The sequence below is a fragment of the Heterodontus francisci genome, unplaced genomic scaffold (assembly GCF_036365525.1).
Source record: "Heterodontus francisci isolate sHetFra1 unplaced genomic scaffold, sHetFra1.hap1 HAP1_SCAFFOLD_93, whole genome shotgun sequence".
Taxonomy (NCBI): domain Eukaryota; kingdom Metazoa; phylum Chordata; class Chondrichthyes; order Heterodontiformes; family Heterodontidae; genus Heterodontus; species Heterodontus francisci.
The window spans coordinates 1,779,824-1,804,941 of record NW_027140438.1 but is presented as its reverse complement, the minus strand read 5'-3'; positions in this window follow the sequence as shown (position 1 = coordinate 1,804,941).

The following is a 25,118-nucleotide window of genomic DNA, read 5'->3' as shown; positions in this document are numbered from 1 at the left end:
ATCAGAGAGTGATAGTGAGTGTCCGAGAGTGTCAGAGTGTGTCAGGGAGAGTCAGAGAGTGTCAGAGAGTGTCAGAGAGTGATAGAGAGGTTCAGAGACAGACAGAGAGTTTCAGAGAAACTCAGAGAGTGTGAGAGAGTGTCAGAGAGTGATAGTGAGTGTCAGAGAGTGATAGTGAGTGTCTGAGAGTGATAGAGAGTGTGAGAGAGTGTCAGGGAGAGATAGAGAGTGTCAGAGAGTGATAGTGAGTGTCTGAGAGTGTCTGAGAGTGATAGAGAGTGTCACAGAGTGATAGAGAGTGTCAGACAGTGTGAGAGAGTGTCAGAGACTGATAGTGAGTGTCTGAGAGTGTCAGAGAGTGATAGAGATTGTCAGAGAGTGATAGAGAGAGTCAGAGAGTGATAGTGAGTGCCAGCGAGTGTCAGAGAGTGTCAGAGAGTGTGAGAGAGTGTCAGAGAGTGATAGTGAGTGTCTGAGAATGTCAGAGAGTGATAGAGAGTGTCAGAGAGTGATAGAGAGTGTCAGAGAGTGATATTGAGTGTCAGAGAGTATCAGAGAGTGATAGTGAGCGTCAGAGAGTGTCAGAGAGTGATAGTGAGTGTCTGAGAGTGTCAGAGAGTGACAGAGAGTGTCAGAGAGTGATAGAGAGTGTCAGAGAGTGATAGTGAGTGCCAGCGAGTGTCAGAGAGTGTCAGAGAGTGATAGAGAGTGTCAGAGAGTGATATTGAGTGTCAGAGAGTGATATTGAGTGTCAGAGAGTATCAGAGAGTGATAGTGAGCGTCAGAGAGTATCAGAGAGTGATAGTGAGTGTCTGAGAGTGTCAGAGAGTGTCAGAGAGTGATAGAGAGTGTCAGACAGTGTCAGAGAGTGATAGAGAGTATCAGAGAGAGATGGAGAGTTTCAGAGAGTGTGAGAGAGTGTCAGAGAGTGATAGTGAGTGTCAGAGAGTGATAGTGAGTGTCTGAGAGTTTCTGAGAGTGATAGAGAGTGTCTGAGAGGGATAGAGACTGTCAGAGAGTGATAGTGAGTGTCAGAGAGTGTCAGAGATAGATAGAGAGTGTCAGAGAGTGATAGTGAGTGTCAGAGAGTATCCGAGAGTTGTAGTGAGTGTCTGAGAGTGTCTGAGAGTGTCAGAGAGTGATAGAGAGTGTCAGAGAGTGTCAGAGAGTGTCAGAGAGAGATAGAGAGTTTCAGAGAGTGTCAGAGAGTGTGAGAGAGTGTCAGACAGTGTGAGAGTGTCAGAGAGTGATAGTGAGTGTCAGAGAGTGACAGTGAGTGTCTGAGAGTGTCTGAGAGTGATAGAGAGTGATAGAGAGTGTCAGAGATTGATAGAGAGTATCAGAGAGTGATAGTGTGTGTCAGAGATTATCAGAGAGTGATAGTGAGTGTCTGAGAGTGTCTGAGAGTGTCAGAGAGTGTCAGAGGTTGTCAGAGGTTGTCAGAGAGTGATAGTGAGTGTATGAGAATGTCTGAGAGTATCAGAGAGTGTCAGAGAGAGTTAGAGAGGGACAGAGAGTGTTAGAGAGAGATAGAGAGTGTCAGAGAGTGATAGTGAGTGTCTGAGAGTGATAGAGAGTGTCAGAGAATGTCAGAGAGTGTGAGAGAGTGTCAGAGAGAGATAGAGAGTGTCAGAGAGTGATAGTGAGTGTCTGAGAGTGTCTGAGAGTGATAGAGAGTGGCACAGAGTGATAGAGAGTGTCAGAGAGTGTGAGAGAGTGTCAGAGAGTGATAGAGAGTGTCAGAGAGTGATAGAGAGTGTCAGAGAGTGTCAGAGAGTGTCAGAGAGTGTCAGAGAGTGATAGTGAGTGTCCGAGAGAGATAGTGAGTGTCTGAGAGTGTCTGAGAGTGATAGAGAGTGTCAGAGAGTGATAGTGAGTGTCAGAGAGTATCAGAGAGTGATAGTGAGTGTCCGAAAGTGTCAGAGAGTGTCAGGGAGAGTCAGGGATTGTCAGAGAGTGTCAGAGACAGACAGAGAGTTTCAGAGAATCTCAGAGAGTGTGAGAGAGTGTCAGAGAGTGATAGTGAGTGTCAGAGAGTGATAGTGAGTGTCTGAGAGTGATAGAGAGTGTCAGAGAATGTCAGAGAGTGTGAGAGAGTGTCAGAGAGAGATAGAGAGTGTCAGAGAGTGATAGTGAGTGTCTGAGAGTGTCTGAGAGTGATAGAGAGTGGCACAGAGTGATAGAGAGTGTCAGAGAGTGTGAGAGAGTGTCAGAGAGTGATAGAGAGTGTCAGAGAGTGATAGAGAGTGTCAGAGAGTGTCAGAGAGTGTCAGAGAGTGTCAGAGAGTGATAGAGAGTGATAAAGAGTGTCAGAGTGTGTCAGAGAGTGTCAGAGAGTGATAGTGAGTGTCTGAGAGCGTCAGAGAGTGTCAGAGAGTGGTAGAGAGTGTCAGAGAGTGTCAGAGAGTGTCAGATAGTGATAGTGAGTGTCCGAGAGTGGCAGAGAGTGTCTGAGAGTGTCAGAGAGTGTCAGAGAGTGACAGAGAGTGTCAGACAGTGTGAGAGAGTGATAGAGAGTGTCAGAGTGTGTCAGAGAGTGTCAGAGAGTGATAGTGAGTGTCTGAGAGTATCAGAGAGTGTCAGAGAGTGATAGAGAGTGATAGAGAGTGTCAGAGTGTGTCAGAGAGTGTCAGAGAGTGATAGTGAGTGTCTGAGAGTGTCAGTGAGTGATAGAGAGTGATAGAGAGTGTCAGAGAGTGATAGTGAGTGTCTGAGAGTGTCAGTGAGTGATAGAGACTGTCAGAGAGTGATAGTGAGTGTCAGAGAGTGACAGTGAGTGTCTGAGCGTGTCTGAGAGTGATAGAGAGTGATAGGGAGTGTCAGAGATTAATAGAGAGTAGCAGAGAGTGATAGTGTGTATCAGAGTGTATCAGAGAGTGATAGTGAGTGTCTGAGAGTGTCTGAGAGTGTCAGAGAGGGTCAGAGGTTGTCAGAGGTTGTCAGAGAGTGATAGTGAGTGTCAGAGAGTGTCAGAGATAGATAGAGAGTGTCAGAGAGTGATAGTGAGTGTCAGAGAGTATCAGAGAGTTATAGTGAGGGTCTGAGAGTGATAGTGAGTGTCAGAGAGTGTCAGAGAGTGTCAGCGAGTGATAGGGAGTGTCAGAGAGTGATAGTGAGTGTCCGAGAGTGATAGTGAGTGTCTGAGAGTGTCTGAGAGTGATAGAGAGTGTCAGAGAGTGATAGTGAGTGTCTGAGAGTGTCTGAGAGTGATAGAGAGTGTCACAGAGTGATAAAGAGTCTCAGAGAGTGTGAGAGAGTGTCAGAGAGTGATAGTGAGTGTCTGAGAGTGTCAGAGAGTGATAGAGAGTGTCACAGAGTGATAGAGAGTGTCAGAGAGCGATAGTGAGTGCCAGAGAGAGTCAGAGAGTGTCAGAGAGTGTCAGAGAGTGATAGAGAGTGTCAGAGAGTGATATTGAGTGTCAGAAAGAATCAGAGAGTGATAGTGAGCGTCAGAGAGTATCAGAGAGTGATAGTGAGTGTCTGAGAGAGTCTGAGAGTGATAGAGAGTGTCAGAGAGTGTCAGAGAGTATTAGAGGGTGTCAGAGAGTGTGAGAGGGTGTGAGAGAGAGTCAGAGAGTGACAGTGAGTGTCTGAGAGTGTCAGATAGTGTCAGAGAGTGATAGAGAGTGTCAGAGAGTGATAGTGAGTGCCAGCGAGTGTCAGAGAGTGTCAGAGAGTGTCAGAGAGTGTCAGAGAGTGATAGAGAGTGTCAGAGAGTGATAGTGAGTGTCTGAGAGTGACTGAGAGTGATAGAGAGTGTCTGAGAGTGATAGAGACTGTCAGAGAGTGATAGTGAGTGTCAGAGAGTGTCAGACATAGATCGAGAGTGTCAGAGAGTGACAGTGAGTGTCAGTGATTATCAGGGAGTGATAGTGAGTGTCTGAGAGTGATAGTGAGTGTCAGAGAGTGTCAGAGAGTGATAGTGAGAGTTTCAGAGAGTGTCAGAGAGTGATAGGGAGTGTCAGAGAGTGATAGTGAGTGTCCGAGAGTGTCAGAGAGTGTCAGAGTATGTCAGAGATTGATCGAGAGTGCCAGAGAGTGATAGAGAGTGTCAGAGAGTGATAGTGAGTGTCAGAGAGTGTCTGAGAGTGACAGTGAGTGTCTCTTATTGTCAGAGTGTGTCAGAGAGTGATAGAGAGTGATAGAGTGTGTCAGAGAGTGTCAGAGAGTGACACTGAGTGTCTGAGAGTGTCAGAGTGTGTCAGAGAGTGACAGAGAGTGACAGAGAGTATCAGAGAGTGATAGTGAGTGTCTGAGAGTGTCTGAGAGTGTCTGAGAGTGTCAGAGAGTGTCAGAGAGTGATAGAGAGTGTCAGAGAGATAGAGAGTTTCAGAGAGTGTCAGAGAGTGTGAGAGAGTGTCAGACAGTGTGAGAGAGTGTCAGAGAGTGATAGTGAGTGTCAGAGGGTGACAGTGAGTGTCTGAGAGTGATAGTGAGTGTCAGAGAGTGTCAGAGAGTGATAGTGAGAGTTTCAGAGAGTGTCAGAGAGTGATAGGGAGTGTCAGAGAGTGATAGTGAGTGTCCGAGAGTGTCAGAGAGTGTCAGAGTATGTCAGAGATTGATCGAGAGTGCCAGAGAGTGATAGAGAGTGTCAGAGAGTGATAGTGAGTGTCAGAGAGTGTCTGAGAGTGACAGTGAGTGTCTCTTATTGTCAGAGTGTGTCAGAGAGTGATAGAGAGAGAAATAGAGTGTGTCAGAGAGTGTCAGAGAGTGACACTGAGTGTCTGAGAGTGTCAGAGTGTGTCAGAGAGTGACAGAGAGTGAAAGAGAGTATCAGAGAGTGATAGTGAGTGTCTGAGAGTGTCTGAGAGTGTCTGAGAGTGTCAGAGAGTGTCAGAGAGTGATAGAGAGTGTCAGAGAGATAGAGAGTTTCAGAGAGTGTCAGAGAGTGTGAGAGAGTGTCAGACAGTGTGAGAGAGTGTCAGAGAGTGATAGTGAGTGTCAGAGGGTGACAGTGAGTGTCTGAGAGTGTCTGAGAGTGATAGAGAGTGATAGAGAGTGTCAGAGATTGATAGAGAGTATCAGAGAGTGATAGTGTGTGTCAGAGAGTATCAGAGATTGATAGTGAGTGTCTGAAAGTGTCTGAGAGTGTCAGAGAGTGTCAGAGGTTGTCAGAGGCTGTCAGAGGCTGTCAGAGTGTGATTGTGAGTGTATGAGAATGTCTGAGAGTGATAGAGTGTGTCAGAGAGAGTCAGAGAGTGACACTGAGTGTCTGAGAGTGTCAGAGTGTGTCAGAGAGTGACAGAGAGTGTCAGAGAGTATCAGAGAATGATAGTGAGTGTCTGAGAGTGTCTGAGAGTGTCAGAGAGTGTCAGAGAGTGATAGAGAGTGTCAGAGAGTGTCAGAGAGTGATAGAGAGTGTCAGAGAGAGATAGAGAGTTTCAGAGAGTGTCAGAGAGTGTGAGAGAGTGTCAGACAGTGTGAGAGAGTGTCAGAGAGTGATAGTGAGTGTCAGAGAGTGACAGTGAGTGTCTGAGCGTGTCTGAGAGTGATAGAGAGTGATAGGGAGTGTCAGAGATTAATAGAGAGTAGCAGAGAGTGATAGTGTGTGTCAGAGAGTATCAGAGAGTGATAGTGAGTGTCTGAGAGTGTCAGAGAGGGTCAGAGGTTGTCAGAGGTTGTCAGAGAGTGATAGTGAGTGTCAGAGAGTGTCAGAGATAGATAGAGAGTGTCAGAGAGTGATAGTGAGTGTCAGAGAGTATCAGAGAGTTATAGTGAGGGTCTGAGAGTGATAGTGAGTGTCAGAGAGTGTCAGAGAGTGTCAGCGAGTGATAGGGAGTGTCAGAGAGTGATAGTGAGTGTCCGAGAGAGATAGTGAGTGTCTGAGAGTGTCTGAGAGTGATAGAGAGTGTCAGAGAGTGATAGTGAGTGTCAGAGAGTATCAGAGAGTGATAGTGAGTGTCCGAAAGTGTCAGAGAGTGTCAGGGAGAGTCAGGGATTGTCAGAGAGTGTCAGAGAGTGACAGAGTGTTTCAGAGACAGACAGAGAGTTTCAGAGAATCTCAGAGAGTGTGAGAGAGTGTAGGAGAGTGATAGTGAGTGTCAGAGAGTGATAGTGAGTGTCTGAGAGTGATAGAGAGTGTCAGAGAGTGTCAGAGAGTGTGAGAGAGTGTCAGAGAGAGATAGAGAGTGTCAGAGAGTGATAGAGAGTGTCAGAGAGTGTGAGAGAGTGTCAGAGAGTGATAGTGAGTGTCTGAGAGTGTCATAGAGTGATAGAGAGTGATAGAGAGTGTGAGAGAGTGTCCGACATTGTGAGAGAGTGTCAGAGAGTGATAGAGAGTGTCAGAGAGTGTCAGAGAGTGATAGAGAGTGTCAGAGAGAGTTAGAGAGTTTCAGAGAGTGTCATAGAGTGATAGAGTGTGTCAGACAGTGATAGTGAGTGTCAGAGAGTGTCAGAGATTGATAGAGAGTGTCAGAGAGTGACAGTGAGTGTCAGAGAGTGTCAGAGAGTGTCAGAGAGTGATAGAGAGTGTCAGAGAGTGATATTGAGTGTCAGAGAGTATCAGTGAGTGATAGTGAGCGTCAGAGAGTATCAGAGAGTGATAGTGTGTGTCTGAGAGTGTCTGAGAGTGATAGAGAGTGTCAGAGAGTGTCAGAGAGTGTCAGAGAGTATTAGAGAGTGTCAGAGAGTGTCAGTGAGTGTCAGAGAGTGATAGAGAGTGTCAGAGAGTGATAGTGAGTGCCAGCGAGTGTCAGAGAGTGTCAGAGAGTGTCAGAGAGTGATAGAGAGTGTCAGAGAGAGATAGAGAGTTTCAGAGAGTGTCAGAGAGTGTGAGAGAGTGTCAGACAGTGTGAGAGAGTGTCAGAGTTTGACAGTGAGTGTCAGAGAGTGAGAGTGAGTGTCTGAGAGTGATAGAGAGTGATAGAGAGTGTCAGAGATTGATAGAGAGTATCAGAGAGTGATAGTGTGTGTCAGAGAGTATCAGAGAGTGATAATGAGTGTATGAGAATGTCTGAGAGTGTCAGAGAGTGTCAGAGAGTGTCAGAGAGAGTTAGAGAGGGACAGAGAGTGTCAGAGAGAGAGATAGAGAGTGTCAGAGAGTGATAGCGAGTGTCAGAGAGTGTCAGAGAGTGTCAGAGATTGATAGAGAGTATCAGAGAGTGACAGTGAGTGTCAGAGAGTATCAGAGAGTGATAGTGAGTGTCCGAAAGTGTCAGAGAGTGTCAGGGAGAGTCAGGGAGTGTCAGAGAGTGTCAGAGAGTGACAGAGAGTTTCAGAGACAGACAGAGAGTTTCAGAGAATCTCAGAGAGTGTGAGAGAGTGTCAGAGAGTGATAGTGAGTGTCAGAGAGTGATAGTGAGTGTCTGTGAGTGATAGAGAGTGTCAGAGAATGTCAGAGAGTGTGAGAGAGTGTCAGAGAGAGATAGAGAGTGTCAGAGAGTGATAGTGAGTGTCTGAGAGTGTCTGAGAGTGATAGAGAGTGGCACAGAGTGATAGAGAGTGTCAGAGAGTGTGAGAGAGTGTCAGAGAGTGATAGAGAGTGTCAGAGAGTGTCAGAGAGTGTCAGAGAGTGTCTGAGAGTGTCAGAGAGTGATAGAGAGTGATAAAGAGTGTCAGACTGTGTCAGAGAGTGTCAGAGAGTGATAGTGATTGTCTGAGAGCGTCAGAGAGTGTCAGAGAGTGATAGAGAGTGCCAGAGAGTGTCAGAGAGTGTCAGAGAGTGATAGTGAGTGTCCGAGAGTGGCAGAGAGTGTCTGAGAGTGTCAGAGAGTGTCAGAGAGTGACAGAGAGTGTCAGACAGTGTGAGAGAGTGATAGAGAGTGTCAGAGTGTGTCAGAGAGTGTCAGAGAGTGATAGTGAGTGTCTGAGAGTGTCAGAGAGTGTCAGAGAGTGATAGAGAGTGATAGAGAGTGTCAGAGTGTGTCAGAGAGTGTCAGAGAGTGATAGTGAGTGTCTGAGAGTGTCAGTGAGTGATAGAGAGTGATAGAGAGTGTCAGAGAGTGATAGTGAGTGTCTGAGAGTGTCAGTGAGTGATAGAGACTGTCAGAGAGTGATAGTGAGTGTCAGAGAGTGACAGTGAGTGTCTGAGCGTGTCTGAGAGTGATAGAGAGTGATAGGGAGTGTCAGAGATTAATAGAGAGTAGCAGAGAGTGATAGTGTGTGTCAGAGTGTATCAGAGAGTGATAGTGAGTGTCTGAGAGTGTCTGAGAGTGTCAGAGAGGGTCAGAGGTTGTCAGAGGTTGTCAGAGAGTGATAGTGAGTGTCAGAGAGTGTCAGAGATAGATAGAGAGTGTCAGCGAGTGATAGTGAGTGTCAGAGAGTATCAGAGAGTTATAGTGAGGGTCTGAGAGTGATAGTGAGTGTCAGAGAGTGTCAGAGAGTGTCAGCGAGTGATAGGGAGTGTCAGAGAGTGATAGTGAGTGTCCGAGAGTGATAGTGAGTGTCTGAGAGTGTCTGAGAGTGATAGAGAGTGTCAGAGAGTGATAGTGAGTGTCTGAGAGTGTCTGAGAGTGATAGAGAGTGTCACAGAGTGATAAAGAGTCTCAGAGAGTGTGAGAGAGTGTCAGAGAGTGATAGTGAGTGTCTGAGAGTGTCAGAGAGTGATAGAGAGTATCACAGAGTGATAGAGAGTGTCAGAGAGCGATAGTGAGTGCCAGAGAGAGTCAGAGAGTGTCAGAGAGTGTCAGAGAGTGATAGAGAGTGTCAGAGAGTGATATTGAGTGTCAGAAAGAATCAGAGAGTGATAGTGAGCGTCAGAGAGTATCAGAGAGTGATAGTGAGTGTCTGAGAGAGTCTGAGAGTGATAGAGAGTGTCAGAGAGTGTCAGAGAGTATTAGAGGGTGTCAGAGAGTGTGAGAGGGTGTGAGAGAGAGTCAGAGAGTGATAGTGAGTGTCTGAGAGTGTCAGATAGTGTCAGAGAGTGATAGAGAGTGTCAGAGAGTGATAGTGAGTGCCAGCGAGTGTCAGAGAGTGTCAGAGAGTGTCAGAGAGTGTCAGAGAGTGATAGAGAGTGTCAGAGAGTGATAGTGAGTGTCTGAGAGTGACTGACAGTGATAGAGAGTGTCTGAGAGTGATAGAGACTGTCAGAGAGTGATAGTGAGTGTCAGAGAGTGTCAGACATAGATCGAGAGTGTCAGAGAGTGACAGTGAGTGTCAGTGATTATCAGGGAGTGATAGTGAGTGTCTGAGAGTGATAGTGAGTGTCAGAGAGTGTCAGAGAGTGATAGTGAGAGTGTCAGAGAGTGTCAGAGAGTGATAGGGAGTGTCAGAGAGTGATAGTGAGTGTCCGAGAGTGTCAGAGAGTGTCAGAGTATGTCAGAGATTGATCGAGAGTGCCAGAGAGTGATAGAGAGTGTCAGAGAGTGATAGTGAGTGTCAGAGAGTGTCTGAGAGTGACAGTGAGTGTCTCTTATTGTCAGAGTGTGTCAGAGAGTGCTGGAGAGTGATAGAGTGTGTCAGAGAGTGTCAGAGAGTGACACTGAGTGTCTGAGAGTGTCAGAGTGTGTCAGAGAATGATAGAGAGTGATAGAGAGTGCCAGAGAGAGTCAGAGAGTGACACTGAGTGTCTGAGAGTGTCAGAGTGTGTCAGAGAGTGACAGAGAGTGTCAGAGAGTATCAGAGAGTGATAGTGAGTGTCTGAGAGTGTCAGAGAGTGTCAGAGAGTGATAGAGAGTGTCAGAGAGTGTCAGAGAGTGATAGAGTGTCAGAGAGAGATAGAGAGTAGCAGAGAGAGTCAGAGAGTGTGAGAGAGTGTCAGACAGTGTGAGAGAGTGTCAGAGAGTGATAGTGAGTGTCAGAGAGTGACAGTGAGTGTCTGAGCGTGTCTGAGAGTGATAGAGAGTGATAGGGAGTGTCAGAGATTAATAGAGAGTAGCAGAGAGTGATAGTGTGTGTCAGAGAGTATCAGAGAGTGATAGTGAGTGTCTGAGAGTGTCTGAGAGTGTCAGAGAGGGTCAGAGGTTGTCAGAGGTTGTCAGAGAGTGATAGTGAGTGTCAGAGAGTGTCTGAGAGTGACAGTGAGTGTCTCTGAGTGTCAGAGTGTGTCAGAGAGTGATGGAGAGTGATAGAGTGTGTCAGAGAGTGTCAGAGAGTGATAGAGATTGTCTGAGAGTGTCAGAGAGTGACACTGAGTGTCTGAGAGTGTCAGAGTGTGTCAGAGAGTGATAGAGAGTGATCGAGAGTGTCAGAGATAGTCAGAGAGTGCACTGAGTGTCTGAGAGTGACAGAGTGTGTCAGAGAGTGACAGAGAGTGTAGGAGAGTATCAGAGAGTGATAGTGAGTGTCAGAGAATATCAGAGACTGATAGTGAGTGTCTGAGAGTGTCTGAGAGTGTCAGAGAGTGTCAGAGAGTGATAGAGAGTGTCAGAGAGTGTCAGAGAGTGATAGAGAGTGTCAGAGAGAGATAGAGAGTTTCAGAGAGTGTCAGAGAGTGTGAGAGAGTGTCAGACAGTGTGAGAGAGTTTCAGAGAGTGATAGAGAGTGTCAGAGAGAGATAGAGAGTTTCAGAGAGTGTCAGAGAGTGTGAGAGAGTGTCAGACAGTGTGAGAGAGTGTCAGAGAGTGATAGTGAGTGTCAGAGAGTGACAGTGAGTGTCTGAGCGTGTCTGAGAGTGATAGAGAGTGATAGGGAGTGTCAGAGATTAATAGAGAGTAGCAGAGAGTGATAGTGTGTGTCAGAGAGTATCAGAGAGTGATAGTGAGTGTCTGAGAGTGTCAGAGAGGGTCAGAGGTTGTCAGAGGTTGTCAGAGAGTGATAGTGAGTGTCAGAGAGTGTCAGAGATAGATAGAGAGTGTCAGAGAGTGATAGTGAGTGTCAGAGAGTATCAGAGAGTTATAGTGAGGGTCTGAGAGTGATAGTGAGTGTCAGAGAGTGTCAGAGAGTGTCAGCGAGTGATAGGGAGTGTCAGAGAGTGATAGTGAGTGTCCGAGAGTGATAGTGAGTGTCTGAGAGTGTCAGAGAGTGATAGAGAGTGTCAGAGAGTGATAGTGAGTGTCTGAGAGTGTCTGAGAGTGATAGAGAGTGTCACAGAGTGATAAAGAGTCTCAGAGAGTGTGAGAGATTGTCAGAGAGTGATAGTGAGTGTCTGAGAGTGTCAGATAGTGTCAGAGAGTGATAGAGAGTGTCAGAGAGTGATAGTGAGTGCCAGCGAGTGTCAGAGAGTGTCAGAGAGTGTCAGAGAGTGTCAGAGAGTGATAGAGAGTGTCAGAGAGTGATAGTGAGTGTCTGAGAGTGACTGACAGTGATAGAGAGTGTCTGAGAGTGATAGAGACTGTCAGAGAGTGATAGTGAGTGTCAGAGAGTGTCAGACATAGATCGAGAGTGTCAGAGAGTGACAGTGAGTGTCAGTGATTATCAGGGAGTGATAGTGAGTGTCTGAGAGTGATAGTGAGTGTCAGAGAGTGTCAGAGAGTGATAGTGAGAGTGTCAGAGAGTGTCAGAGAGTGATAGGGAGTGTCAGAGAGTGATAGTGAGTGTCCGAGAGTGTCAGAGAGTGTCAGAGTATGTCAGAGATTGATCGAGAGTGCCAGAGAGTGATAGAGAGTGTCAGAGAGTGATAGTGAGTGTCAGAGAGTGTCTGAGAGTGACAGTGAGTGTCTCTTATTGTCAGAGTGTGTCAGAGAGTGCTGGAGAGTGATAGAGTGTGTCAGAGAGTGTCAGAGAGTGACACTGAGTGTCTGAGAGTGTCAGAGTGTGTCAGAGAATGATAGAGAGTGATAGAGAGTGCCAGAGAGAGTCAGAGAGTGACACTGAGTGTCTGAGAGTGTCAGAGTGTGTCAGAGAGTGACAGAGAGTGTCAGAGAGTATCAGAGAGTGATAGTGAGTGTCTGAGAGTGTCAGAGAGTGTCAGAGAGTGATAGAGAGTGTCAGAGAGTGTCAGAGAGTGATAGAGTGTCAGAGAGAGATAGAGAGTAGCAGAGAGAGTCAGAGAGTGTGAGAGAGTGTCAGACAGTGTGAGAGAGTGTCAGAGAGTGATAGTGAGTGTCAGAGAGTGACAGTGAGTGTCTGAGCGTGTCTGAGAGTGATAGAGAGTGATAGGGAGTGTCAGAGATTAATAGAGAGTAGCAGAGAGTGATAGTGTGTGTCAGAGAGTATCAGAGAGTGATAGTGAGTGTCTGAGAGTGTCTGAGAGTGTCAGAGAGGGTCAGAGGTTGTCAGAGGTTGTCAGAGAGTGATAGTGAGTGTCAGAGAGTGTCTGAGAGTGACAGTGAGTGTCTCTGAGTGTCAGAGTGTGTCAGAGAGTGATGGAGAGTGATAGAGTGTGTCAGAGAGTGTCAGAGAGTGATAGAGATTGTCTGAGAGTGTCAGAGAGTGACACTGAGTGTCTGAGAGTGTCAGAGTGTGTCAGAGAGTGATAGAGAGTGATCGAGAGTGTCAGAGATAGTCAGAGAGTGCACTGAGTGTCTGAGAGTGACAGAGTGTGTCAGAGAGTGACAGAGAGTGTAGGAGAGTATCAGAGAGTGATAGTGAGTGTCAGAGAATATCAGAGACTGATAGTGAGTGTCTGAGAGTGTCTGAGAGTGTCAGAGAGTGTCAGAGAGTGATAGAGAGTGTCAGAGAGTGTCAGAGAGTGATAGAGAGTGTCAGAGAGAGATAGAGAGTTTCAGAGAGTGTCAGAGAGTGTGAGAGAGTGTCAGACAGTGTGAGAGAGTTTCAGAGAGTGATAGAGAGTGTCAGAGAGAGATAGAGAGTTTCAGAGAGTGTCAGAGAGTGTGAGAGAGTGTCAGACAGTGTGAGAGAGTGTCAGAGAGTGATAGTGAGTGTCAGAGAGTGACAGTGAGTGTCTGAGCGTGTCTGAGAGTGATAGAGAGTGATAGGGAGTGTCAGAGATTAATAGAGAGTAGCAGAGAGTGATAGTGTGTGTCAGAGAGTATCAGAGAGTGATAGTGAGTGTCTGAGAGTGTCAGAGAGGGTCAGAGGTTGTCAGAGGTTGTCAGAGAGTGATAGTGAGTGTCAGAGAGTGTCAGAGATAGATAGAGAGTGTCAGAGAGTGATAGTGAGTGTCAGAGAGTATCAGAGAGTTATAGTGAGGGTCTGAGAGTGATAGTGAGTGTCAGAGAGTGTCAGAGAGTGTCAGCGAGTGATAGGGAGTGTCAGAGAGTGATAGTGAGTGTCCGAGAGTGATAGTGAGTGTCTGAGAGTGTCAGAGAGTGATAGAGAGTGTCAGAGAGTGATAGTGAGTGTCTGAGAGTGTCTGAGAGTGATAGAGAGTGTCACAGAGTGATAAAGAGTCTCAGAGAGTGTGAGAGATTGTCAGAGAGTGATAGTGAGTGTCTGAGAGTGTCAGAGAGTGATAGAGAGTGTCACAGAGTGATAGAGAGTGTCAGAGAGCGATAGTGAGTGCCAGAGAGTGTCAGAGAGTGTCAGAGAGTGTCAGAGAGTGATAGAGAGTGTCAGAGAGTGATATTGAGTGTCAGAAAGTATCAGAGAGTGATAGTGAGCGTCAGAGAGTATCAGAGAGTGATAGTGAGTGTCTGAGAGAGTCTGAGAGTGATAGAGAGAGTCAGAGAGTGTCAGAGAGTATTAGAGGGTGTCAGAGAGTGTGAGAGAGTGTGAGAGAGAGTCAGAGAGTGATAGTGAGTGTCTGAGAGTGTCAGATAGTGTCAGAGAGTGATAGAGATTGTCAGAGAGTGATAGTGAGTGCCAGCGAGTGTCAGAGGGTGTCAGAGAGTGTCAGAGAGTGTCAGAGAGTGATAGAGAGTGTCAGAGAGTGATAGTGAGTGTCTGAGAGTGTCTGAGAGTGATAGAGAGTGTCTGAGAGTGATAGGGACTGTCAGAGAGTGATGGTGAGTGTCAGAGAGTGTCAGACATAGATCGAGAGTGTCAGAGAGTGACAGTGAGTGTCAGTGATTATCAGGGAGTGATAGTTAGTGTCTGAGAGTTATAGTGAGTGTCAGAGAGTGTCAGAGAGTGATAGTGAGAGTGTCAGAGAGTGTCAGAGAGTGTTAGAGAGTGTTGGAGAGTGTCACAGAATGTCAGAGAGTGATAGGGAGTGTCAGAGAGTGATAGTGAGTGTCCGAGAGTGTCAGAGAGTGTCAGAGTATGTCAGAGATTGATAGAGAGTGCCAGAGAGTGATAGAGAGTGTCAGAGAGTGATAGTGAGTGTCAGAGAGTGTCTGAGAGTGACAGTGAGTGTCTCTTATTGTCAGAGTGTGTCAGAGAGTGATAGAGAGTGATAGAGTGTGTCAGAGAGTGTCAGAGAGTGACATTGAGTGTCTGAGAGTGTCAGAGTGTGTCAGAGAGTGATAGAGAGTGATAGAGAGTGTCAGAGAGAGTCAGAGAGTGACACTGAGTGTCTGAGAGTGTCAGAGTGTATCAGAGAGTGACAGAGAGTGTCAGAGAGTATCAGAGAGTGATAGTGAGTGTCTGAGAGTGTCAGAGAGTGATAGAGAGTGTCAGAGAATGTCAGAGAGTGATAGAGAGTGTCAGAGAGAGATAGAGAGTAGCAGAGAGTGTGAGAGAGTGTGAGAGAGTGTCAGACAGTGTGAGAGAGTGTCAGAGAGTGATAGTGAGTGTCAGAGAGTGACAGTGAGTGTCTGAGCGTGTCTGAGAGTGATAGAGAGTGATAGGGAGTGTCAGAGATTAATAGAGAGTAGCAGAGAGTGATAGTGTGTGTCAGAGAGTATCAGAGAGTGATAGTGAGTGTCTGAGAGTGTCTGAGAGTGTCAGAGAGGGTCAGAGGTTGTCAGAGGTTGTCAGAGAGTGATAGTGAGTGTCAGAGAGTGTCTGAGAGTGACAGTGAGTGTCTCTGAGTGTCAGAGTGTGTCAGAGAGTGATAGAGAGTGATAGAATGTGTCAGAGAGTGTCAGAGAGTGATAGTGATTGTCTGAGAGTGTCAGAGAGTGACACTGAGTGCCTGAGAGTGTCAGAGTGTGTCAGAGTGTGTCAGAGAGTGATAGAGAGTGATCGAGAGTGTCAGAGATAGTCAGAGAGCGACACTGAGTGTCTGAGAGTGTCAGAGTGTGTCAGAGAGTGACAGAGAGTGTAGGAGAGTATCAGAGAGTGATAGTGAGTGTCAGAGAGTATCAGAGACTGATAGTGAGTGTCTGAGAGTGTCTGAGAGTGTCAGAGAGTGTCAGAGAGTGATAGAGAGTGTCAGAGAGTGTCAGAGACAGATAGAGAGTGTCAGAGAGAGATAGAGAGTTTCAGAGAGTGTCAGAGAGTGTGAGAGAGTGTCAGGCAGTGTGAGAGAGTGTCAGAGAGTGATAGTGAGTGTCAGAGGGTGACAGTGAGTGTCTGAGAGTGTCTGAGAGTGATAGAGAGTGATAGTGTGTGTCAGAGAGTATCAGAGATTGATAGTGAGTGTCTGAAAGTGTCTGAGAGTGTCAGAGAGTGTCAGAGGTTGTCAGAGGCTGTCAGAGTGTGATTGTGAGTGTATGAGAATGTCTGAGAGTGTCAGAGAGTGTCAGAGAGAGTTAGAGAGGGACAGAGAGTGTTAGAGAGAGATAGAGAGTGTCAGAGAGTGATAGCGAGTGTCAGAGAGTGTCAGAGAGTGTCAGAGATTGATAGAGAGTATCAGAGAGTGATAGTGAGTGTCAGAGAGTTTCAGAGAGTGATAGTGAGTATCCGAGAGTGTCAGAGAGAGTCAGGGAGAGTCAGAGCGTGTCAGAGAGTGTCAGAGATTGATAGAGAGTATCAGAGAGTGATAGTGAGTGTCAGAGAGTGTCTGAGAGTGTCACAGAGTGATAGAGAGTGTCAGACAGTGTGAGAGAGTGTCAGAGAGTGATAGTGAGTGTCTGAGAGTGTCAGAGAGTGATAGAGAGTGATAGAGAGTGTGAGAGAGTGTCCGACATTGTGAGAGAGTGTCAGAGAGTGATAGTGAGTGTCTGAGAGTGTCTGAGAGTGTCACAGAGTGATAGAGAGTGTCAGACAGTGTGAGAGAGTGTCAGAGAGTGATAGTGAGTGTCTGAGAGTGTCAGAGAGTGATAGAGAGTGATAGAGAGTGTGAGAGAGTGTCCGACATTGTGAGAGAGTGTCAGAGAGTGATAGAGAGTGTCAGAGAGTGTCAGAGAGTGATAGAGAGTGTCAGAGAGAGATAGAGAGTTTCAGAGAGTGTCATAGAGTGATAGAGTGTGTCAGACAGTGATAGTGAGTGTCAGAGAGTGTCAGAGATTGATAGAGAGTGTCAGAGGGTGTCAGAGAGTGATAGAGAGTGTCAGAGAGTGATATTGAGTGTCAGAGAGTATCAGAGAGTGATAGTGAGCGTCAGAGAGTGTAGGAGAGTATCAGAGAGTGATAGTGAGTGTCAGAGAGTATCAGAGACTGATAGTGAGTGTCTGAGAGTGTCTGAGAGTGTCAGAGAGTGTCAGAGAGTGATAGAGAGTGTCAGAGAGTGTCAGAGAGAGATAGAGAGTGTCAGAGAGAGATAGAGAGTTTCAGAGAGTGTCAGAGAGTGTGAGAGAGTGTCAGGCAGTGTGAGAGAGTGTCAGAGAGTGATAGTGAGTGTCAGAGGGTGACAGTGAGTGTCTGAGAGTGTCTGAGAGTGATAGAGAGTGATAGAGAGTGTCAGAGATTGATAGAGAGTATCAGAGAGTGATAGTGTGTGTCAGAGAGTATCAGAGATTGATAGTGAGTGTCTGAAAGTGTCTGAGAGTGTCAGAGCGTGTCAGAGGTTGTCAGAGGCTGTCAGAGTGTGATTGTGAGTGTATGAGAATGTCTGAGAGTGTCAGAGAGTGTCAGAGAGAGTTAGAGAGGGACAGAGAGTGTTAGAGAGAGATAGAGAGTGTCAGAGAGTGATAGCGAGTGTCAGAGAGTGTCAGAGAGTGTCAGAGATTGATAGAGAGTATCAGAGAGTGATAGTGAGTGTCAGAGAGTTTCAGAGAGTGATAGTGAGTATCCGAGAGTGTCAGAGAGTGTCAGGGAGAGTCAGAGCGTGTCAGAGAGTGTCAGAGATTGATAGAGAGTATCAGAGAGTGATAGTGAGTGTCAGAGAGTATCAGAGAGCGATAGTGAGTGTCCGAGAGTGTCAGAGAGTGTCAGGGAGAGTCAGAGAGTGTCACAGAGTGTCAGAGAGTGATAGAGAGTTTCAGAGACAGACAGAGAGTTTCAGAGAATCTCAGAGAGTGTGAGAGATTGTCAGAGAGTGATAGTGAGTGTCAGAGAGTGATAGTGAGTGTCTGAGAGTGATAGAGAGTGTGAGAGAGTGTCAGAGAGAGAGAGTGTCAGAGAGTGATAGTGAGTGTCTGAGAGTGTCTGAGAGTGTCACAGAGTGATAGAGAGTGTCAGACAGTGTGAGAGAGTGTCAGAGAGTGATAGTGAGTGTCTGAGAGTGTCAGAGAGTGATAGAGAGTGATAGAGAGTGTGAGAGAGTGTCCGACATTGTGAGAGAGTGTCAGAGAGTGATAGAGAGTGTCAGAGAGTGTCAGAGAGTGATAGAGAGCGTCAGAGAGAGATAGAGAGTTTCAGAGAGTGTCATAGAGTGATAGAGTGTGTCAGACAGTGATAGTGAGTGTCAGAGAGTGTCAGAGATTGATAGAGAGTGTCAGAGGGTGTCAGAGAGTGATAGAGAGTGTCAGAGAGTGATATTGAGTGTCAGAGAGTATCAGAGAGTGATAGTGAGCGTCAGAGAGTGTCAGAGAGTGATAGTGAGTGTCTGAGAGTGTCAGAGAGTGATAGAGAGTGTCAGAGAGTGATAGAGAGTGTCAGAGAGCGATAGTTAGTGCCAGAGAGTGTCAGAGAGTGTCAGAGAGTGTCAGAGAGTGATAGAGAGTGATATTGAGTGTCAGAAAGTATCAGAGAGTGATAGTGAGCGTCTGAGAGTATCAGAGAGTGATAGTGAGTGTCTGAGAGTGTCTGAGAGTGATAGAGAGTGTCAGAGAGTGTCAGAGAGTATTAGAGGGTGTCAGAGAGTGTGAGTGAGTGTGAGAGATAGTCAGAGAGTGATAGTGAGTGTCAGAGAGTGATAGTGAGTGCCAGCGAGTGTCAGAGAGTGTCAGAGAGTGATAGTGAGTGTCTGAGAGTGATAGAGATTGTCTGAGAGTGATAGAGACTGTCAGAGAGTGATAGTGAGTGTCAGAGAGTGTCAGACATAGATCAAGAGTGTCAGAGAGTGACAGTGAGTGTCAGAGAGTATCAGGGAGTGATAGTGAGTGTCCGAGAGTGATAGTGAGTGTCAGAGAGTGTCAGAGAGTGTCAGAGAGTGATAGTGAGAATGTCAGAGAGTGTCAGAGAGTGATAGAGAGTGTTGGAGTGTATCAGAGAATGTCAGAGAGTGATAGGGAGTGTCAGAGAGTGATAGTGAGTGTCCGAGAGTGTCAGAGAGTGTCAGAGTATGTCAGAGATTGATAGAGAGTGTCAGAGAGTGATAGAGAGTGTCAGAGAGTGATAGTGAGTGTCAGAGAGTGTCTGAGAGTGACAGTGAGTGTCTGAGTGTCAGAGTGTGTCAGAGAGTGATAGAGAGTGATAGAGAGAGTCAGAGAAAGTCACAGAGTGACACTGAGTGTCAGAGAGTGTTAGAGAGTGTTGGAGAGTGTCAGAGAATGTCAGAGAGTGATAGGGAGTGTCAGAGAGTGATAGTGAGTGTCCGAGAGTGTCAGAGAGTGTCAGAGTTTGTCAGAGATTGATAGAGAGTGTCAGAGAGTGATAGTGAGTGTCAGAGAGTGTCTGAGAGTGACAGTGAGTGTCTCTGAGTGTCAGAGTGTGTCAGAGAGTGATAGAGAGTGATAGAGTGTGTCAGAGAGTGTCAGAGTGTGACACTGAGTATCTGAGAGTGTCAGAGAGTGTGTCAGAGAGTGATAGAGAGTGATAGAGAGTGTCAGAGAGAGTCAGAGAGTGACACTGAGTGTCTGAGAGTGTCAGAGTGTGTCAGAGAGTGACAGAGAGTGTCAGACAGTATCAGAGAGTGATAGTGAGTGTCTGAGAGTGTCAGAGAGTGTCAGAGAGTGATAGAGAGTGTCAGAGAGTGTCAGAGAGTGATAGAGAGTGTCAGAGAGAGATAGAGAGTTTCAGAGAGTGTGAGAGAGCGTCAGACAGTGTGAGAGAGTGTCAGAGATGATAGTGAGTGTCAGAGAGTGACAGTGAGTGTCTGAGCGTGTCTGAGAGTGATAGAGAGTGATAGGGAGTGTCAGACATTAATAGAGAGTAGCAGAGAGTGATAGTGTGTATCAGAGAGTATCAGAGAGTGATAGTGAGTGTCTGAGAGTGTCTGAGAGTGTCAGAGAGGGTCAGAGAGGGTCAGAGGTTGTCAGAGGTTGTCAGAGAGTGATAGAGAGTGTCAGAGAGCGTCTGAGAGTGACAGTGAGTGTCTCTGAGTGTCAGAGTGTGTCAGAGAGTGATAGGGAGTGATAGAGTGTGTCAGAGAGAGTCAGAGAGTGATAGTGATTGTCTGAGAGTGTCAGAGAGTGACACTGAGTGTCTGAGAGTGTCAGAGAGTGACAGAGAGTGTCGGAGAGTATCAGAGAGTGATAGTGAGTGTCAGAGAGTATCAGAGACTGATAGTGAGTGTCTGAGAGTGACTGAGAGTGTCAGAGAGTGTCAGAGAGTGATAGAGTGTGTCAGAGAGTGTCAGAGAGTGATAGAGAGTGTCAGAGAGAGATAGAGAGTTTCAGAGAGTGTCAGAGAGTGTGAGAGAGTGCCAGACAGTGTGAGAGAGTGTCAGAGAGTGATAGTGAGTGTCAGAGAGTGACAGTGAGTGTCTGAGAGTGTCTGAGAGTAATCGAGAGTGATAGAGAGTGATAGAGAGTGTCAGAGATTGATAGAGAGTATCAGAGAGTGATAGTGTGTGTCAGAGAGTATCAGAGATTGATAGTGAGTGTCTGAAAGTGTCTGAGAGTGTCAGAGAGTGTCAGAGGTTGTCAGAGGCTGTCAGAGAGTGATAGTGAGTGTATGAGAATGTCTGAGAGTGTCAGAGAGAGTTAGAGAGGGACAGAGAGAGTTAAAGAGAGATAGAGAGTGTCAGAGAGTGATAGCGAGTGTCAGAGAGTGATAGCGAGTGTCAGAGAGTGTCAGAGATTGATAGAGAGTATCAGAGAGTGATAGTGAGTGTCAGAGAGTATCAGAGAGTGATAGTGAGTGTCCGAGAGTGTCAGAGACTGTCAGGGATAGTCAGAGAGTGTCAGAGAGTGTCAGAGATTGATAGAGAGTATCAGAGAGTGATAGTGAGTGTCAGAGAGTATCAGAGAGTGATAGTGAGTGTCCGAGAGTGTCAGAGAGTGTCAGGGAGAGTCAGAGTGTGTCAGAGAGTGTCAGAGAGTGATAGAGAGTTTCAGAGATAGACAGAGAGTTTCAGAGAATCTCAGAGAGGGATAGCGAGTGTCAGAGAGTGTCAGAGAGTGTCAGAGATTGATAGAGAGTATCAGAGAGTGATAGTGAGTGTCAGAGAGTATCAGAGAGTGATAGTGAGTGTCCGAGAGTGTCAGAGTGTGTCAGGGAGAGTCAGAGAGTGTCAGAGAGTGTCAGAGAGTGATAGAGAGGTTCAGAGACAGACAGAGAGTTTCAGAGAAACTCAGAGAGTGTGAGAGAGTGTCAGAGAGTGATAGTGAGTGTCAGAGAGTGATAGTGAGTGTCTGAGAGTGATAGAGAGTGTGAGAGAGTGTCAGGGAGAGATAGAGAGTGTCAGAGAGTGATAGTGAGTGTCTGAGAGTGTCTGAGAGTGATAGAGAGTGTCACAGAGTGATAGAGAGTGTCAGACAGTGTGAGAGAGTGTCAGAGACTGATAGTGAGTGTCTGAGAGTGTCAGAGAGTGATAGAGATTGTCAGAGAGTGATAGAGAGAGTCAGAGAGTGATAGTGAGTGCCAGCGAGTGTCAGAGAGTGTCAGAGAGTGTGAGAGAGTGTCAGAGAGTGATAGTGAGTGTCTGAGAATGTCAGAGAGTGATAGAGAGTGTCAGAGAGTGATAGAGAGTGTCAGAGAGTGATATTGAGTGTCAGAGAGTATCAGAGAGTGATAGTGAGCGTCAGAGAGTGTCAGAGAGTGATAGTGAGTGTCTGAGAGTGTCAGAGAGTGATAGAGAGTGTCAGAGAGTGATAGAGAGTGTCAGAGAGTGATAGTGAGTGCCAGCGAGTGTCAGAGAGTGTCAGAGAGTGATAGAGAGTGTCAGAGAGTGATATTGAGTGTCAGAGAGTGATATTGAGTGTCAGAGAGTATCAGAGAGTGATAGTGAGCGTCAGAGAGTATCAGAGAGTGATAGTGAGTGTCTGAGAGTGTCAGAGAGTGTCAGAGAGTGATAGAGAGTGTCAGACAGTGTCAGAGAGTGATAGAGAGTATCAGAGAGAGATGGAGAGTTTCAGAGAGTGTGAGAGAGTGTCAGAGAGTGATAGTGAGTGTCAGAGAGTGATAGTGAGTGTCTGAGAGTTTCTGAGAGTGATAGAGAGTGTCTGAGAGGGATAGAGACTGTCAGAGAGTGATAGTGAGTGTCAGAGAGTGTCAGAGATAGATAGAGAGTGTCAGAGAGTGATAGTGAGTGTCAGAGAGTATCCGAGAGTTGTAGTGAGTGTCTGAGAGTGTCTGAGAGTGTCAGAGAGTGATAGAGAGTGTCAGAGAGTGTCAGAGAGTGTCAGAGAGAGATAGAGAGTTTCAGAGAGTGTCAGAGAGTGTGAGAGAGTGTCAGACAGTGTGAGAGTGTCAGAGAGTGATAGTGAGTGTCAGAGAGTGACAGTGAGTGTCTGAGAGTGTCTGAGAGTGATAGAGAGTGATAGAGAGTGTCAGAGATTGATAGAGAGTATCAGAGATTGATAGTGTGTGTCAGAGATTATCAGAGAGTGATAGTGAGTGTCTGAGAGTGTCTGAGAGTGTCAGAGAGTGTCAGAGGTTGTCAGAGGTTGTCAGAGAGTGATAGTGAGTGTATGAGAATGTCTGAGAGTATCAGAGAGTGTCAGAGAGAGTTAGAGAGGGACAGAGAGTGTTAGAGAGAGATAGAGAGAGTCAGAGAGTGATAGCGAGTGTCAGAGAGTGTCAGAGATTGATAGAGAGTATCAGAGAGTGATAGTGAGTGTCAGAGAGTATCAGAGAGTGATAGTGAGTGTCCGAGAGTGTCAGAGAGTGTCAGGGAGAGTCAGAGAGTGTCAGAGAGTGTCAGAGATTGATAGAGAGTATCAGAGAGTGATAGTGAGTGTCAGAGAGTGTCAGAGAGTGTCAGGGAGAGTCAGAGAGTGTCAGAGAGTGTCAGAGATTGATAGAGAGTATCAGAGAGTGATAGTGAGTGTCAGAGAGTATCAGAGAGTGATAGTGAGTGTCCGAGAGTGTCAGAGAATGTCAGGGAGAGTCAGAGAGTGTCAGAGAGTGATATTGAGTGTCTGAGAGTGTCTGAGAGTGATAGAGAGTGTCACAGAGTGATAGAGAGTGTCAGACAGTGTGAGAGAGTGTCAGAGAGTGATAGAGAGTGTCAGAGAGTGTCAGAGAGTGATAGAGATTGTCAGAGAGTGATAGAGAGAGTCAGAGAGTGATAGTGAGTGCCAGCGAGTGTCAGAGAGTGTCAGAGAGTGTGAGAGAGTGTCAGAGAGTGATAGTGAGTGTCTGAGAGTGATAGAGAGTGTCAGAGAGTGTCAGAGAGTGTCAGAGTGTGATAGTGCGTGTCAGAGAGTGACAGAGAGTGTCAGAGAGTATCAGAGAGTGATAGTGAGTGTCTGAGAGTGTCTGAGAGTGTCAGAGAGTGTCAGAGAGTGATAGTGAGTGTCTGAGAGTGTCAGAGAGTGATAGAGAGTGTCAGAGAGTGATAGAGAGTGTCAGAGAGTGATAGTGAGTGCCAGCGAGTGTCAGAGAGTGTCAGAGAGTGATAGAGAGTGTCAGAGAGTGATATTGAGTGTCAGAGAGTATCAGAGTGTGATAGTGAGCGTCAGAGAGTATCAGAGAGTGATAGTGAGTGTCTGAGAGTGTCAGAGAGTGTCAGAGAGTGATAGAGAGTGTCAGACAGTGTCAGAGAGTGATAGAGAGTATCAGAGAGAGATGGAGAGTTTCAGAGAGTGTGAGAGAGTGTCAGAGAGTGATAGTGAGTGTCAGAGAGTGATAGTGAGTGTCTGAGAGTTTCTGAGAGTGATAGAGAGTGTCTGAGAGGGATAGAGACTGTCAGAGAGTGATAGTGAGTGTCAGAGAGTGTCAGAGATAGATAGAGAGTGTCAGAGAGTGATAGTGAGTGTCAGAGAGTATCCGAGAGTTGTAGTGAGTGTCTGAGAGTGTCTGAGAGTGTCAGAGAGTGATAGAGAGTGTCAGAGAGTGTCAGAGAGTGTCAGAGAGTGTCAGAGAGAGATAGAGAGTTTCAGAGAGTGTCAGAGAGTGTGAGAGAGTGTCAGACAGTGTGAGAGTGTCAGAGAGTGATAGTGAGTGTCAGAGAGTGACAGTGAGTGTCTGAGAGTGTCTGAGAGTGATAGAGAGTGATAGAGAGTGTCAGAGATTGATAGAGAGTATCAGAGAGTGATAGTGTGTGTCAGAGAGTATCAGAGAGTGATAGTGAGTGTCTGAGAGTGTCTGAGAGTGTCAGAGAGTGTCAGAGGTTGTCAGAGGTTGTCAGAGAGTGATAGTGAGTGTATGAGAATGTCTGAGAGTATCAGAGAGTGTCAGAGAGAGTTAGAGAGGGACAGAGAGTGTTAGAGAGAGATAGAGAGAGTCAGAGAGTGATAGCGAGTGTCAGAGAGTGTCAGAGATTGATAGAGAGTATCAGAGAGTGATAGTGAGTGTCAGAGAGTATCAGAGAGTGATAGTGAGTGTCCGAGAGTGTCAGAGAGTGTCAGGGAGAGTCAGAGAGTGTCAGAGAGTGTCAGAGATTGATAGAGAGTATCAGATAGTGATAGTGAGTGTCAGAGAGTGTCAGGGAGAGTCAGAGAGTGTCAGAGAGTGTCAGAGATTGATAGAGAGTATCAGAGAGTGATAGTGAGTGTCAGAGAGTATCAGAGAGTGATAGTGAGTGTCCGAGAGTGTCAGAGAATGTCAGGGAGAGTCAGAGAGTGTCAGAGAGTGATATTGAGTGTCTGAGAGTGTCTGAGAGTGATAGAGAGTGTCACAGAGTGATAGAGAGTGTCAGACAGTGTGAGAGAGTGTCAGAGAGTGATAGAGAGTGTCAGAGAGTGTCAGAGAGTGATAGAGATTGTCAGAGAGTGATAGAGAGAGTCAGAGAGTGATAGTGAGTGCCAGCGAGTGTCAGAGTGTCAGAGAGTGTGAGAGAGTGTCAGAGAGTGATAGTGAGTGTCTGAGAGTGATAGAGAGTGTCAGAGAGTGTCAGAGAGTGTCAGAGTGTGATAGTGCGTGTCAGAGAGTGACAGAGAGTGTCAGAGAGTATCAGAGAGTGATAGTGAGTGTCTGAGAGTGTCTGAGAGTGTCAGAGAGTGTCAGAGAGTGATAGAGAGTGTCAGAGAGTGATAGAGAGTGTCAGAGAGAGATATAGAGTTTCAGTGAGTGTCAGAGAGTGTGAGAGAGTGTCAGAGAGTGATAGTGAGTGTCAGAGAGTGATAGTGAGTATCTGAGAGTGATAGAGAGTGTCAGAGAGTGTCAGAGAGTGTGAGACAGTGTCAGAGAGAGATAGCGAGTGTCAGAGAGTGATAGTGAGTGTCTGAGAGTGTCAGAGAGTGATAGAGAGTGTCAGAGAGTGTCAGAGAGTATTAGAGAGTGTCAGAGAGTGTGAGAGAGTGTGAGAGAGTGTCAGAGTGATAGTGAGTGTCAGAGAGTGTCAGAGAGTGATAGAGAGTGTCAGAGAGTGATAGTGAGTGCCAGCGAGTGTCAGAGAGTGTCAGAGAGTGTCAGAGAGTGATAGAGAGTGTCAGAGAGTGATAGTGAGTGTCTGAGAGTGTCTGAGAGTGATAGAGAGTGTCTGAGAGTGATAGAGACTGTCAGAGAGTGATAGTGTGTGTCAGAGAGTGTCAGACATAGATCGAGAGTGTCAGAGAGTGATAGTGAATGTCAGAGAGTATCAGGGAGTGATAGTGAGTGTCTGAGAGTGGTAGTGAGTGTCAGAGAGTGTCAGAGAGTGATAGTGAGAGTGTCAGAGAGTGTCAGAGAGTGTCTGAGAGTGTGAGAGACTGTCAGAGAGTGATAGAGAGTGTCAGAGAGTGTCAGAGAGTGATAGTGAGTGTATGAGAATGTCTGAGAGTATCAGAGAGTGTCAGAGAGAGTTAGAGAGGGACAGAGAGTGTTAGAGAGAGATAGAGAGAGTCAGAGAGTGATAGCGAGTGTCAGAGAGTGTCAGAGATTGATAGAGAGTATCAGAGAGTGATAGTGAGTGTCAGAGAGTATCAGAGAGTGATAGTGAGTGTCCG